The sequence below is a fragment of the Rutidosis leptorrhynchoides genome, chromosome 6, assembly GCF_046630445.1.
Source record: "Rutidosis leptorrhynchoides isolate AG116_Rl617_1_P2 chromosome 6, CSIRO_AGI_Rlap_v1, whole genome shotgun sequence".
Lineage (NCBI taxonomy): Eukaryota > Viridiplantae > Streptophyta > Magnoliopsida > Asterales > Asteraceae > Rutidosis > Rutidosis leptorrhynchoides.
Window position 1 is genome coordinate 393,453,389 of NC_092338.1, and position 18,104 is coordinate 393,471,492.

The window sequence follows — 18,104 nt, forward strand, 5'->3', positions numbered from 1 at the left end:
AGGTAGACATCTATCACATAATATCAAACACGTTAAGAGATTAATATATCACATAATATTCATATGTTAAAAATATATAGTTTCCAACAAAAATGTTAAGCAATCATTTTTAAAGAAAACACGGTCGAAGTCCAGACTCACTAATGCATCCTAACAAACTCGATAAGACACACTAATGCAAATTTTCTGGTTCTCTAAGACCAACGCTCGGATACCAACTGAAATGTCCCGTTCTTATTGATTAAAAACGTTCCATATTAATTGATTTCGTTGCGAGGTTTTGACCTCTATATGAGACGTTTTTCAAAGACTGCATTCATTTTTAAAACAAACCATAACCTTTATGTCATAAATAAAGGTTTAAAAAGCTTTACGTAGATTATCAAATAATGATAATCTAAAATATCCTGTTTACACACGACCATTACATAATGGTTTACAATACAAATATGTTACATCGAAATCAGTTTCTTGAATGCAGTTTTTACACAATATCATACAAACATGGACTCCAAATCTTGTCCTTATTTTAGTATGCAACAGCGGAAGCTCTTAATATTCACCTGAGAATAAACATGCTTTAAACGTCAACAAAAATGTTGGTGAGTTATAGGTTTAACCTATATATATCAAATCGTAACAATAGACCACAAGATTTCATATTTCAATACACATCTCATACATAGAGATAAAAATCATTCATATGGTGAACACCTGATAACCGACAATAACAAGATGCATATATAAGAATATCCCCATCATTCCGGGACACCCTTCGGATATGATATAAATTTCGAAGTACTAAAGCATCCGGTACTTTGGATGGGGTTTGTTAGGCCCAATAGATCTATCTTTAGGATTCGCGTCAATTAGGGTGTCTGTTCCCTAATTCTTAGATTACCAGACTTAATAAAAAGGGGCATATTCGATTTCGATAATTCAACCATAGAATGTAGTTTCACGTACTTGTGTCTATTTTGTAAATCATTTATAAAACCTGCATGTATTCTCATCCCAAAAATATTAGATTTTAAAAGTGGGACTATAACTCACTTTCACAGATTTTTACTTCGTCGGGAAGTAAGACTTGGCCACTGGTTGATTCACGAACCTATAACAATATATACATATATATCAAAGTATGTTCAAAATATATTTACAACACTTTTAATATATTTTGATGTTTTAAGTTTATTAAGTCAGCTGTCCTCGTTAGTAACCTACAACTAGTTGTCCACAATTAGATGTACAGAAATAAATCGATAAATATTATCTTGAATCAATCCACGACCCAGTGTATACGTATCTCAGTATTGATCACAACTCAAACTATATATATTTTGGAATCAACCTCAACCCTGTATAGCTAACTCCAACATTCACATATAGAGTGTCTATGGTTGTTCCGAAATATATATAGATGTGTCGACATGATAGGTCGAAACATTGTATACGTGTCTATGGTATCTCAAGATTACATAATATACAATACAAGTTGATTAAGTTATGGTTGGAATAGATTTGTTACCAATTTTCACGTAGCTAAAATGAGAAAAATTATCCAATCTTGTTTTACCCATAACTTCTTCATTTTAAATCCGTTTTGAGTGAATCAAATTGCTATGGTTTCATATTGAACTCTATTTTATGAATCTAAACAGAAAAAGTATAGGTTTATAGTCGGAAAAATAAGTTACAAGTCGTTTTTGTAAAGGTAGTCATTTCAGTCGAAAGAACGACGTCTAGATGACCATTTTAGAAAACATACTTCCACTTTGAGTTTAACCATAATTTTTGGATATAGTTTCATGCTCATAATAAAAATCATTTTCTCAGAATAACAACTTTTAAATCAAAGTTTATCATAGTTTTTAATTAACTAACCCAAAACAGCCCGCGGTGTTACTACGACGGCGTAAATCCGGTTTTACGGTGTTTTTCGTGTTTCCAGGTTTTAAATCATTAAGTTAGCATATCATATAGATATAGAACATGTGTTTAGTTGATTTTAAAAGTCAAGTTAGAAGGATTAACTTTTGTTTGCGAACAAGTTTAGAATTAACTAAACTATGTTCTAGTGATTACAAGTTTAAACCTTCGAATAAGATAGCTTTATATGTATGAATCGAATGATGTTATGAACATCATTACTACCTTAAGTTCCTTGGATAAACCTACTGGAAAAGAGAAAAATGGATCTAGCTTCAATGGATCCTTGGATGGCTCGAAGTTCTTGAAGCAGAATCATGACACGAAAACAAGTTCAAGTAAGATCATCACTTGAAATAAGATTGTTATAGTTATAGAAATTGAACCAAAGTTTGAATATGATTATTACCTTGTATTAGAATGATAACCTACTGTAAGAAACAAAGATTTCTTGAGGTTGGATGATCACCTTACAAGATTGGAAGTGAGCTAGCAAACTTGAAAGTATTCTTGATTTTATGAAACTAGAACTTTTGGAATTTATGAAGAACACTTAGAACTTGAAGATAGAACTTGAGAGAGATCAATTAGATGAAGAAAATTGAAGAATGAAAGTGTTTGTAGGTGTTTTTGGTCGTTGGTGTATGGATTAGATATAAAGGATATGTAATTTTGTTTTCATGTAAATAAGTCATGAATGATTACTCATATTTTTGTAATTTTATGAGATATTTCATGCTAGTTGCCAAATGATGGTTCCCACATGTGTTAGGTGACTCACATGGGCTGCTAAGAGCTGATCATTGGAGTGTATATACCAATAGTACATACATCTAAAAGCTGTGTATTGTACGAGTACGAATACGGGTGCATACGAGTAGAATTGTTGATGAAACTGAACGAGGATGTAATTGTAAGCATTTTTGTTAAGTAGAAGTATTTTGATAAGTGTATTGAAGTCTTTCAAAAGTGTATAAATACATATTAAAACACTACATGTATATACATTTTAACTGAGTCGTTAAGTCATCGTTAGTCGTTACATGTAAGTGTTGTTTTGAAACCTTTAGGTTAACGATCTTGTTAAATGTTGTTAACCCAATGTTTATAATATCAAATGAGATTTTAAATTATTATATTATCATGATATTATCATGTATGAATATCTCTTAATATGATATATATACATTAAATGTCTTTACAACGATAATCGTTACATATATGTCTCGTTTAAAAATCATTAAGTTAGTAGTCTTATTTTTACATATGTAGTTCATTGTTAATATACTTAATGATATGTTTACTTATCATAGTATCATGTTAACTATATATATATCCATATATATGTCATCATATAGTTTTTACAAGTTTTAACGTTCGTGAATCACCGGTCAACTTGGGTGGTCAATTGTCTATATGAAACATATTTCAATTAATCAAGTCTTAACAAGTTTGATTGCTTAACATGTTGGAAACATTTAATCATGTAAATATCAATCTCAATTAATATATATAAACATGGAAAAGTTTGGGTCACTACATGAAGTGGGGGATAGACAGATTACGGGTCCGGAGATAATACAAGAAACTACCGAGAAAATCATCCAAATTCAACAAAGATTGAAAACCGCCCAGAGTCGACAAAAGAGCTACGCGGACAGTAAAAGAAACGATATAGAGTTTGAAATTGGAGAAATGGTCATGCTTAAGGTTTCACCTTGGAAAGGCGTTGTTCGATTTGGTAAACGGGGGAAACTAAATCCAAGGTACATTGGACCATTCAAAATTATAGATCGTGTCGGACCAGTAGCTTACCAACTGGAGCTACCTCAATAACTCGCTGCTGTACATAACACTTTCCACGTCTCAAATTTGAAGAAATGTTTTGCTAAAGAAGATCTCACTATTCCGTTGGACGAAATCCAAATCAATGAAAAACTTCAATTCATTGAAGAACCCGTCAAAATAATGGATCGTGAGGTTAAGAGACTTAAACAAAACAAGATACCGATTGTTAAGGTTCGATGGAATGCTCGTAGAGGACCTGAGTTCACCTGGGAGCGTGAAGATCAGATGAAGAAGAAATACCCGCATTTATTTCCAGAAGATACGTCAACACCTCCAACTGCTTAAAATTTCGGGATGAAATTTATTTAACGGGTAGGTACTGTAGTGACCCGAACTTTTCCATGTTTATATATATATATATATTAAATGAAATTGTTATTTACATGATTAAGTTTTTCCAATATGTTAAGCAATCAAACTTGTTAAGACTTGATTAATTGAAATAGGTTTCATATAGACAATTGACCACCCAAGTTGACCGATGATTCACGAACGTTAAAACTTGTAAAAACTATATGATGACATATATATGGATATATATATAGTTAACATGATATTATGATAAGTAAACATATCATTAAGTATATTAACAATGAACTACATATGTAAAAACAAGACTACTAACTTAATGATTTTGAAACGAGACATATATGTAACGATTATCGTTGTAACGACATTTAATGTATATATATATATCATATTAAGAGATATTTATACATCATAATATCATGATAATATAATAATTTAAAATCTCATTTGATATTATAAACATTGGGTTAAAAACACTTAACAAGATCGTTAACCTAAAGGTTTCAAAACAACACTTACATGTAACGACTAACGATGACTTAACGACTCAGTTAAAATGTATATACATGTAGTATTTTAATATGTATTCATACACTTTTGAAAGACTTCAAGACACTTATCAAAATACTTATACTTAACAAAAATGCTTACAATTACATCCTCGTTCAGTTTCATCAACAATTCTACTCGTATGCACCCGTACTCGTACTCTTACAATACACAGCTTTTAGATGTATGTACTATTGGTATATACACTCCAATGATCAGCTCTTAGCAGCCCATGTGAGTCACCTAACACATGTGGGAACCATCATTTGGCAACTAGCATGAAATATCTCATAAAATTACAAAAATATGAGTAATCATTCATGACTTATTTACATGAAAACAAAATTACATATCCTTTATATCTAATCCATACACCAACGACCAAAAACACCTACAAACACTTTCATTCTTCAATTTTATTCATCTAATTAATCTCTCTCAAGTTCTATCTTCAAGTTCTAAGTGTTCTTCATAAATTCCAAAAGTTCTAGTTTCATAAAATCAAGAATACTTCCAAGATTGCAAGTTTACTTCCAAGTTTTCTAAATCCATTCCAAGTAATCATCCAAGATCAAGAAACCTTTGTTACTTACAGTAGGTTATCTTTCTAACACAAGGTAATAATCATATTCAAACTTTAATTCAATTTCTATAACTATAACAATCTTATTTCGAGTGGAAATCTTACTTGAAATTGTTTTCGTGTCATGATTCTGCTTCAAGAACTTTCAAGCCATCCAAGGATCCTTTGAAGCTAGATCCATTTTTCTCATTTCCAGTAGGTTTATCCAAGGAACTTGAGGTAGTAATGATGTTCATAACATCATTCGATTCATACATATAAAGCTATCTTATTCGAAGGTTTAAACTTGTAATCACTAGAATATAGTTTAGTTAATTCTAAACTTGTTCGCAAATAAAAGTTAATCCTTCTAACTTGACTTTTAAAATCAACTAAACACATGTTCTATATCTATATGATATTCTAACTTAATGATTTAAAACCTGGAAACACGAAAAACACCGTAAAACCGGATTTACGCCGTCGTAGTAACACCGCGGGCTGTTTTGGGTTAGTTAATTAAAAACTATGATAAACTTTGATTTAAAAATTGTTATTCTGGGAAAATGATTTTTATTATGAACATGAAACTATATCCAAAAATTATGGTTAAACTCAAAGTGGAAGTATGTTTTCTAAAATGGTCATCTAGACGTCGTTCTTTCGACTGAAATGACTACCTTTACAAAAATGACTTGTAACTTATTTTTTCGACTATAAACCTATACTTTTTCTGTTTAGATTCATAAAATAGAGTTCAATATGAAACCATAGCAATTTGATTCACTCAAAACGGATTTAAAATGAAGAAGTTATGGGTAAAACAAGATTGGATAATTTTTCTCATTTTAGCTACGTGAAAATTGGTAACAAATCTATTCCAACCATAACTTAATCAACTTGTATTGTATATTATGTAATCTTGAGATACCATAGACACGTATACAATGTTTCGACCTATCATGTCGACACATCTATATATATTTCGGAACAACCATAGACACTCTATATGTGAATGTTAGAGTTAGCTATACAGGGTTGAGGTTGATTCCAAAATATATATAGTTTGAGTTGTGATTAATACTGAGATATGTATACACTGGGTCGTGGATTGATTCAAGATAATATTTATCGATTTATTTCTGTACATCTAACTGTGGACAACTAGTTGTAGGTTACTAACGAGGACAGCTGACTTAATAAACTTAAAACATCAAAATATATTAAAAGTGTTGTAAATATATTTTGAACATACTTTGATATATATGTATATATTGTTATAGGTTCGTGAATCAACCAGTGGTCAAGTCTTACTTTCCGACGAAGTAAAAATCTGTGAAAGTGAGTTATAGTCCCACTTTTAAAATCTAATATTTTTGGGATGAGAATACATGCAGGTTTTATAAATGATTTACAAAATAGACACAAGTACGTGAAACTACATTCTATGGTTGAATTATCGAAATCGAATATGCCCCTTTTTATTAAGTCTGGTAATCTAAGAATTAGGGAACAGACACCCTAATTGACGCGAACTCTAAAGATAGATCTATCGGGCCCAACAAGCCCCATCCAAAGTACCGGATGCTTTAGTACTTCGAAATTTATATCATGTCCGAAGGAGGATCCCGGAATGATGGGGATATTCGTATATGTATATTGTGAATGTCGGCTACCAGGTGTTCACCATATGAATGATTTTTATCTCTATGTATGGGATGTGTATTGAAATATGAAATCTTGTGGTCTATTATTATGATTTGATAATATATAGGTTAAACCTATAACTCACCAATATTTTTGTTGACGTTTTAAGCATGTTTATTCTCAGGTGATTATTAAGAGCTTCCGCTGTTGCATACTTAAATAAGGACGAGATTTGGAGTCCATGCTTGTATGATATTGTGTAAAAAACTGCATTCAAGAAACTTATTTCGTTGTAACATATTTGTATTGTAAACCATTATGTAATGGTCGTGTGTAAACAGGATATTTTAGATTATCATTATTTGATAATCTACGTAAAGCTTTTTAAACCTTTATTGATGAAATAAAGGTTATGGTTTGTTTTAAAATGAATGCAGTCTTTGAAAAACATCTCATATAAAGGTCAAAACCTCGCAACGAAATCAATTAATATGGAACGTTTTTAATCAATAAGAACGGGACATTTCACAAATACTGCAAATAATTATAAATAGGGACAAGGACGCGGGCAAGGTTGTGGTTATAATAACCATCGCCATCATCATGCCAAAAGCCATAACTATGGTAGAAACCATCCTTATGGTAATGGAAATGGGCGTGGACGTGGCCGTGGTGGTCAAAGAAATAATAATTCACGAAAATATAAATATCAACCACAAAACAAGCCCACTAAACAAGATGTTGAAGAAAATTCTTCTAAAAATTCTGAAGAATCTTGTTACAGATGTGGTAGAATGGGCCACTGGGCTAATTTGCCGAACATCTAAACATCTTGTTAAGATGTATCAGGATTCGCTGAAAGGTAAAGAAAAGGAAGTAAATTTTGTGGATAATATTGATCCAACAGTCACTGAACAACCATCTGATTTATATGAAGATTTCTTGAATTAAATTAATATGTTTCTTTTATAAATAAAACGATTTAACCTTTGTCATCATGTTTTCTCAAATGTTTCAGTTCTATATGTTTTATCAAATGTTCCAGTTCTATGTTTGATGTTTCAATTCTATGTATGTCAAATGTTTCAGTTTTATCTATTTGTGTGTAATAAACATTTTGTGTAATATTTATATACTTACTGTTTGTTTCTTATATATGAAGTTTAATATGAATTCTGCTGGAACACAACATCAATCAAGTAGTGGAGATCTCTGTATAGCAGATAGTGGTACTACACACACTATACTTAAATCTGAAAAATATTTCATTGATTTGAAACCAACGGAAGGAACTATACATACAATATCAGGTGCTGCTAACTTGATAGAAGGGATAGGAAAGGCAAAATTCATATTACCAAATGGTACAACATTTTTAATTAATAATGCCTTATTCTCTCCTAAGTCAAGCAGAAATTTATTGAGTTTTTCTGACATATACCTTAATGGATATGATTATCAGTCAGTAACGGCAGAAAATGAGAAATATTTAAGTATCACTAACAAAAATCACGTGATTGAAAAACTTCCAAGAGTTAATTCTGGATTACATTATACACATATAAATGTACCAGAAGCACATATGGTGATTAAAGAAAAGTATATTGATCCTGGTGTATTTAATTTATGGCATAATAGATTGGGCCATCCAGGATCAACAATGATGAAAAGAATTATTGAATGTACACATGGACATCCACTGAAGGATAGAAAAATCCTTCATGATACAATGGTTCCATGTATATCTTGCTCTCTTGGAAAATTGATAACTAGACCCTCACCACTTAAGGTTGAGAAAGAATCACCAATGTTTCTTGAAAGAATTCAAGGTGATATTTGTGGACCAATTCATCCACCATGTGGACCATTTAGATATTTCATGGTCCTAATAGACGCATCTATTAGATGGTCTCATGTTTGTCTGTTATCAAGCCGTAATGTGGCATTTGCAAAATTTCTTGCCGAAATTATTAAATTGAGAGCACATTTTCCTGATTACATCATTAAAAAGGTGAGACTTGATAATGCTGGTGAGTTTACATCTCAAGCATTTAATGACTATTGCATGTCTATAGGAATTGTTGTTGAACATTCTGTTGCTCATGTGCATACACAAAATGGTTTAGCAGAGTCACTGATTAAACGTTTACAGTTAATCGCTAGACCATTGATAATGAGAACAAAACTCCCTGTATCTATATGGGGTCATGCAATTTTACATGCTGCTGCATTGATTCGCATCAGACCAAGTGCAAGTCATAAATATTCCCCCCTACAACTTGCTTTTGGTCAAGAGCCAAATATTTCCCACCTTAGAACATTTGGTTGTGCAGTATATGTTTCAATTGCGCCACCACAACGTACAAAAATGGGTCCTCAAAGGAGGTTGGGAATATATGTTGGATATGAAACATCTTCAATCATAAGGTATATTGAACCTATGACAGGTGATGCTTTTACAGCACGTTTTGCTGATTGTCATTTTAATGAAACATTGTTTCCTAGATTAGGGGGAGAAATAAAAAATAAAGAAAATGATGTTTCATGGTGTGAACCTCAATTAAAGTATCTTGATCCTCGCACAAAAGAATGCGAGATAGAAGTTCAAAAGATAATGCATATACATGAACTTGCAAATCAATTGCCTGATGCATTCACAGATACAAAAAGGGTGACTAAATCATATATACCAGCAGTTAATACTCCAGCTCGAGTTGAGATTCCAAATCGGAAAACTGATAATGTAGTCACTCAAGAATCTATGCCACGTCTGAAACGTGGGAGACCAGTTGGTTTCAAAGATAAAAATCCTCGAAAAAGAAAATCAGCTGATAATAAGGTAAAAGAAAGTGTTCAAGAAGAACCACAAATCAGTACTCCTACTGCAAAGGAGATTGATGATGTCAATACAGAAATTACAATCAATTATGCACATTCAAAAATATTATGGAACCGAAATGAAATGAAAAATCTTGATGAGAAATTTTCATTTAATGTTGCATATGACATCATGAATAATGATGATGATCCAGAACCAACATCTATGGTTGAATGTCAAAATAGACATGATTGGGCTCAATGGAAAGAAGCAATACGAGCTGAATTAGAATCACTCAATAAAAGAAAAGTTTTCGGATCCATCATTCTCACTCCTAAAGATGTGAAACCTGTAGGATACAGATGGATTTTTGTCCGAAAAAGAAATGAGAAAAATGAAGTTACAAGGTATAAAGCTAGACTTGTAGCTCAAGGTTTTTCTCAAAGACCGGGAATTGATTATGAAGAAACTTATTCCCCTGTTATGGATGCAATTACTTTAGATACTTAATCAGCCTGGCAGTTTCTAAAAATTTAGAAATGCATCTCATGGATGTTGTGACTGCTTATCTATATGGATCACTTGATAGTGATATATATATATATATATATATATATATATATATATATATATGAAGATACCTGAAGGATTTAAGGTACCAGAAGCATCAAATGCAAAACCCAAAGAAATGTATTCGATTAAATTACAAAGATCTTTATATGGGTTAAAACAATCGGGACGTATGTGGTATAACCGATTAAGTGATTACTTGATAAGCAAAGGGTATACAAATAACCTTACTTGTCCTTGTGTTTTCATTAAGAAAACAACATCCGGATATGTGATCATAGCGGTTTATGTTGATGATCTTAACATCATAGGTACAAATAAAGAGATCCATGAAGCCATTCAACTTCTAAAGAAAGAATTTGAAATGAAAGATCTCGGAAAAACCAAGTATTGCCTTGGTTTACAAATTGAGCATATGCCTAATGGTTTACTTGTACATCAAACAACATATACTGAAAAGATTATGAAACGTTTCAATATGGACAAGGCAAAACCATTAAGTACTCCTATGGTTGTTAGATCACTCAATGTTGAAACTGATCCATTTCGTCCATGTGAAGATCATGAAGATATTCTTGGACCAGAAGTACCATATCTTAGTGCAATTGGAGCTCTTATGTATCTTACAAATTGTACAAGACCTGACATTTCTTTTGCAGTTAATTTGTTGGCAAGGTTCAGCTCTGCTCCTACCAAAAGACACTGGAATGGGATCAAACACATATTTCGATACCTTCGAGGAACTACTGATTTAGGATTATTTTATTCTAACGAATCAAAACAAGATTTGGTTGGTTATGCGGATGCAGGTTATTTATCTGATCCACATAAAGCTAAATCTCAAACTGGATATGTATTTCTAAATGGAGGTACTGCAATATCATGGCGTTCTCAAAAACAAACACTTGTTGCTACATCATCAAATCATGCCGAAGTGATTGCATTACATGAAGCTACTCGGGAATGTTTTTGGTTGAGATCAATGACACAAATCATTACTGATTCTTGTGGACTAGAACGCGATAAAAGTCGAACAATTATCTATGAAGATAATGCAGCTTGCATAGCACAGATGAAAGAAGGGTATATCAAAAGTGACCGAACCAAACACATACCTCCTAGATTCTTCTCATACACTCAAAATCTCATTAAGGACAACGAGATTGAAATGAGATATGTTCAATCCAGCAAAAACTCTGCTGATCTTTTCACGAAAGCACTTTCAACTGCTATTTTCAGAACACACGTTCATAACATTGGTATGAGACATGTTCAAAAGATGTAACAACTGAAGCGATGTCTACTTGAGGGGGAGTCAACTCCATGCTGCACTCTTTTTCCCTTAGCTAAAGTTTTTGTCCCACTGGGTTTTCTTTAGCAAGGTTTTTAACGAGGCAGTAACTTATAGTTGATCTTCAACAAACAAAATTGCTATCCAAGGGGGAGTGTTATAATATATAAATATATATATATAAATGGATAGTCAATTATTGATACACAAAAGTAATATTATTGTATTACCTAAACTTGTGATATTTTTGCTATAAATAGCCATGAATGCAAGCATTAAACTTGCACCATTTTCTCACACTTACAAAGTGTTTCTTTCTTTCTCTCCATTATCATCTTTGTTCTTACACTTCATTATTAGCATTCTTAATCAAGAATCAAACCACTAAAGGTAGTTATAAGCCTACTGAATTATAACATTAAGAATCAAACCACTAAAGGTAGTTATAAGCCTACTGAATTATAACAAAAAAGAATAAAAAGAACACAATTAGATGATTGAAAATGAATTAAATGAAAACGACTCAATGAGGACCCTCAATCCATCAATGCAGCTTGCAATTGTAGCTTACGGCATGTTGCAAATAAACGTAATCATTGACGAATACAATTAAATTTAAGCAGTGGCGTATGCTTGCAATTGTTTTGATGTTTTGTTTATTTAGCTTTAACTAGTTAGAAAACATACGATGCGGTGGGCACACAGTAATAATTCTTCTCTACATTTTACAAAGCATGAATCTCAAATCCTACTTGTCACACCCACATTGTCCCACAATTTTATTTTCCACGTGGATTTTTTTTAAAAACACTGTCAATTGCTACAAATTACTGCTACAGTACACGTGGATCCTTCTATCCGTCCTCTGATCTTGACTCCCAACAAATCTCGCAACACACCCCATTAAATCAGATTCATCTTTTCAAACATTCTGGTATCAATTTTATAAATTTTAGCCGATTCTTCAATTCGCAACTGAGATCCACCAATTCTTAATTAGGGTTTCACAATCACCACTCAGATCCACTGATTCTTAATTACGGTTCGAATCGATTTGGAAGAGGATACACACCGGTTTAGAGTTATTTCAACTTTTTCATCCGTTAATCATGGTGAAGAATTTTTCAGATTTGGGAAAAAATTAGGGTTTCAATTGATGAAACTCACACTATCATCGTCGTTGTCGATCGCGTTATGACCACGGTTACCGTTCATCACTTCTGTCTTTTAGCGCTAATTTAACAAAAATTAGGGTTTAACAAAAAGATAACCCCACCCACATCATGTCTCTTTCAGAACAACTTCCATCTATGTAATGCCAATTTTCTCTCTCCTGGAGGTTAGGCGATTATGGTGGAAAAATCTCCTTCCATTTTTGCCCTAATTTCAAGCTTTTTTCGTTCAAATTCCTTCGATTGATCTGATTTTTACTGCTAATTCAATCATTTCGCCTCTATTTCACTAGTATTTCGTTCAATTATGTCTCCTAATCGTAGATCGCGTAGAAAAATCAAAGTTCCGAATAAATTTTCCAATTCTGTTCATAACCTAAAATCTTCTACGATTGATAACAACACGAGTGAAGAGGAAATTCAAGCGGTATCAGTTCATGCTTCTGAAGGTGAAGAAGAGGGTTTCACGGAGGAAAAGTGCGATAATGTTGATAAATCGAATTATACACATATTGATGATCAATTTCCACCGTTATCTCCGACTTCTGTTCTACTGAAAGAGGTAAATGCTTCTAAATCTTCTGATCCAGTTGAGAATGGTGTGAATTGCAATAAATTGAATGATAATCCTGTTACAGTTTCGTATGTTAAGGTAGCTAATGATGATATAAATAAGAATCTGTCGTTTATTCCTTTAACTGTTGAGGATGGTGATGAAATAGTTGTTTTTGATGAGGCTTATGTGGAAGAGAGTAGTAATAGATGGAAAACTACTGCTTATGGTTATATAATAGGAGGTAATATGCCAGTGGGAATGTTAAGATTCAATTTGAGGAAGATGTGGAGCAAGTATGGTATTAGAGATATCATAATGGATTCTAAACAGATCTGTTATTTTACATTTAAGGATATTGCAGGAATGAATGCTGTTATTGAACAAGGGCCATGGATTGTTAATGGCAAACCTTTGTTTGTTGCTAAGTGGAGTCCTGAGTTAAATATTTAAAAAACTGAGCCGACTAAAATTCCAGTTTGGGTCAAGTTATCTAATGTGCCTCTTGAAGCTTGGAACAATAAAGGTATAAGTGCCATTGCAAGTAAATTGGGAAAGCCATTTGTTATGGATAATTCAACTGCCACAATGTGTCACAAAGGTATTGGCAGGGTTGAATATGCAAGAGTTATGGTAGAAATGGAAGCAGCTACGGGGTATTCTGATCATGTTGATATTCATTATAAAGATAAGATGAATATTACAAAAGGAATTAAGAAAGTCAAAGTTGACTATGATTGGAAACCTGCCCTATGTTCTCACTGTGCTGTATTTGGGCATAACCATGATAAATGTGTGGTTAGGCCAAGAACAAAGGATGAAATTGAGGCAAAAAGTATTAAAGAAGCTCAAGATAATGAAGGTTTTAAGAATGTCCAGTATAGGAAAATGAATGGCAAAAGTGATGGTAGTAAGCAACAAGTCAAACAAGTTTATGTTCCTAAAAAAGTCAATAATTTGAATGATTCAAAACAGAACCAGTGGAAGTTGAATGAGCTTAATAGCAATGAATTGAGGAAAAGTATGAATAAGTTTGATGTCTTGTCTGATAAGGAGAATGAGAATGATCCAGGTGATTGGGAAGATATTGATAAAAATGATAGCTCTTTGAATGATGATGATATTTTCTCAGTTGAAGATGATACAGGCAACAATAATAAGGGTCATTTGGAAGACAATGAATTGCAGGGGCTGGATCCAGGTATTCTGGACAGTAAATACTAAGTTTTCATGGATCTTAAAATTGCTAGCTGGAATATTAGGGGTATGAGTAATATTGATAAGCAAAATGAATTAAAAAGGTTTATTAAGGAAGAGAATGTTAGTGTTTGTGCAGTCTTGGAAACTCATTTAAAGCCTGGTACCATTACTAAGGCTTGCAATTATGTGTTTGATTCATGGAGTTGGCACTCTAATGTTAATCAGAGTTGCAATAGCTGCAGAATTATTATTGGATGGAATCATAATGTGGTCAATGTTATGGTTATTCAAGTGTTTACACAAGTGATTCTGTGTCTTATTGAGACAGTGGATGCTAAATCAAAGTTTTATTGTAGTTTCATCTATGCTAGTAACTTTGGCAAACAAAGGCTTATTCTATGGAAAGAGTTACATGCTCATGCTACCATCACAAGACATTTGCCATGGGTTTTGATGGGGGATTTTAATGTTACTAGAACTCTTAATGAACATAGCTCTGGGTGCTCTATGCTGTCTAATGAAATGAAAGAGTTTAATGATTGTCTCAATGATATTGAAGTGGAGGATATTGGTAGTTCTGGTTTTTATTATACATGGACCAAATCATTGAAAAATCCTCAATGTAATACTCTTAAGAAGCTTGATAGGATTCTTTGCAATGAAGATTTCTTCAACATTTATCATGATGCCAGTGGTATTTTTATGCCTTATTTGGTATCTGACCACAGTCCTGCTATTCTGCATATGCCTAAGGGTTTCAAAAAGAAGAAAAAGTCATTTAGGTTTATGAATCATATAGCTAGGAAAGATGAATTTCTTGCTATTGTTGATAAGGGATGGAAGGTTTCTGTTAATGGGTACAAAATGTTCCAAGTTGTGACTAAGATGAAGCTATTGAAAAAAGAGTTGAAGAAGCTTAATTGGTCTAATGGGAATGTGTTTGATAAAGTCAATGAGCTTAGGGTCAAATTAAAGAAATGTCAAGCTGATATTGATTCAAATCCTCATGATCTAAGTGTAAGGAATGAAGCATCTTTCATTTTGAAACAATATGAAGCTGCTAAAGTTGATGAATTGATCCTTCTGCAACAAAAGGCTAAGTTACATTGGTTAACTGAAGGTGATAAGAACACAAAGTTCTTTCATAGTGTGCTTAAGAGTAGAAAACAAAAAAGCAGGGTGGATAGCATATGTGATGATAATGGTACCAGGTTCAATGGTGACCAAGTTAATGATCAATTTGTCAAGCATTTTGAAAAGTTCTTGGGTCATAATGGTAATTACAGGCCTATTGAAGATCTTGGAGATATTTTCACTAAGAAACTTTCAAACTTGGAAGCTCAAAATATGGTGTCTCCTGTTACTGATGATGAAGTTAAAATAGCTTTATTTGACATTGATGATAATAAGGCTAGTGGCCCAGATGGCTATTCTGCAGTCTTTTTTAAAAAGGCATGGAGTATCATTGGATCTGACATTTGTGGTGCTATCAAAGAATTTTTTGAAACTGGCAAACTACTAAAGGAGGTTAATTCTACTTTAATTGCTCTTATTCCTAAGCTTGATACCCCAAATAAAGTTTCTGATTTCAGGCCTATTGCTTGCTGCAATGTCCTATATAAATGCATTAGTAAGATCCCTACTAATAGAATTAAAAATGGGTTGGATAAGTTGGTTGGTTGTAGTCAAAGTCCTTTTATCCCAGGTAGAAATATTCATGACAACATTTTGGTGGCTCAGGAAATCTTTAAAGGGTATAATAGGGCTGCTGGCCCTAAAAGGTGTGCTCTTAATATAGATTTGCAGAAAGCTTATGATACTATCAATTGGAAATTTTTAGAAGATATTCTCATCAAATTTGGTTTTCATGATTTAATGGTTGGATGGATTATGACCTGTATTTCAAGCACATCTTTTTCTGTGTACATCAATGGAGAAATTCATGGATATTTTAAAGGTGGTAGAGGTTTGAGACAGGGTGACCCTATTTCTCCATATATTTTCACTTTGGTAATGGAGGTTTTATCTTTAATCATGGAAGCTAATATCAAGGAAAGCAGGAGATTCAAGTACCATCACAAATGTATAGAGATGAAATTATCTCACATGTGTTTTGCAGATGACTTGCTTATAATGTGTCATGGTGATGAAGATTCCCTTAAGGTGATTAAGAAAGTGTTGGATGATTTTGGGCAAGTTTCAGGTTTGTTGCCTAATATGGGGAAAAGTACTATTTTTTTTTGAAGTGTGCCACTGCAGACTCAATTTAAAATGATGCAAATTCTGCCTTTTTCTCTTGGTAAATTTCCAATGAAATACTTAGGAGTTCCTCTGGTAAGCAAAAAGCTGAGCATTAAAGATTGCAGGAGCTTAATAGATAAAGTCAAGAGCAAGGTTTTAAATTGGAAAAACAAAAAACTGTCTTATGCTGGAAGATTACAACTTGTTACTTCTGTTTTGGCTGCTATGCAGATATACTGGATGTCTGTATATGTTCTGCCTCAGGGAGTCATTCAAGACATTGAAAGGGCTCTTAAAGGCTTTTTATGGTGCCAAGATGTTAATTCAAAAGGAAAAGCTAAAGTTTCATGGAAGAGTGTTTGTAGGCCTAAGGATCAGGGTTGTCTAGGTATTAAAAACTTGAAAGAATGGAATGAAACATTGATTATAAAACATATCTGGAGAGTGCTTACCCAAAAAGACACCTTGTGGGGTAAATGGGTCAATTTAGTTAAGCTTAAAGATTCAAGTTTTTGGGATATTTCTTCTAAGTATGATGATAGCTGGGGTTGGAAACACTTATTGAGCCTTAGAGATAAAGTGAAACTGCACATTGATGTTCAAAGCATAAATGGTGTCGATTGCTTCCTGTGGGTAGATAATGCTGGTAAAAGGGTGCCTTTTTCAGCTCAGCAAGTATGGAAAGATTATAGTACTAATTCTAGTACTGTGGAATGGAGTCATATTATTTGGTTTAAGCAATTTGACCCCAAGATGGCATTTATTCTATGGCTTGCTGTTTTAAAAAGACTGCAAACTCAAGATAGAATTCATCAATGGCTGCCAAATGCTAATCTCAAATGTGTTTTTTGTGATAAGGTGAGAGATTCCATAGACCATTTATTCTTCAAGTGTGAATATAGTTTGGAAGTTTGGAACAATTTGAAGAGGTTTCTGTTGTTCAGGGGGATTCCAAACCAATTTTCTCAAATTGTGCAGGCTATGTCTCAATATCCTCATATGAATAATATTTGGAGTATTTTAATAGGTTGGTATTTGCAGCTAGTGTATACTATATTTGGCAGGAAAGAAATCATCGCGTGTTCAGAAATGAAAGCAGGCCTGTTAGTGTTTTAAGTGATGTAATCTTCAAATATGTGCAGATGAAATTGCAGACTTTCAATGTCAAAATGTCCCCTGTAGTGATGAAGGCTGCTGCTATGTGAAAATTGAAAATTTTGAATTCTAGGTTTGTTGCTATGTAGTGTTAGCATGGGTTTTTTGTTTTTGTATTGTATTGTTTGTTTTTGGCTTTGGGTATATCCAGCCTATTGTATGCCATTTGAAAAGTAATATATTTTTCCTTTTGCCCAAAAAAAAAAAAAAGAAAAAAACAAAAATTAGGGTTTCTCTCTTGCACCAGGTAAAGTTTCAAA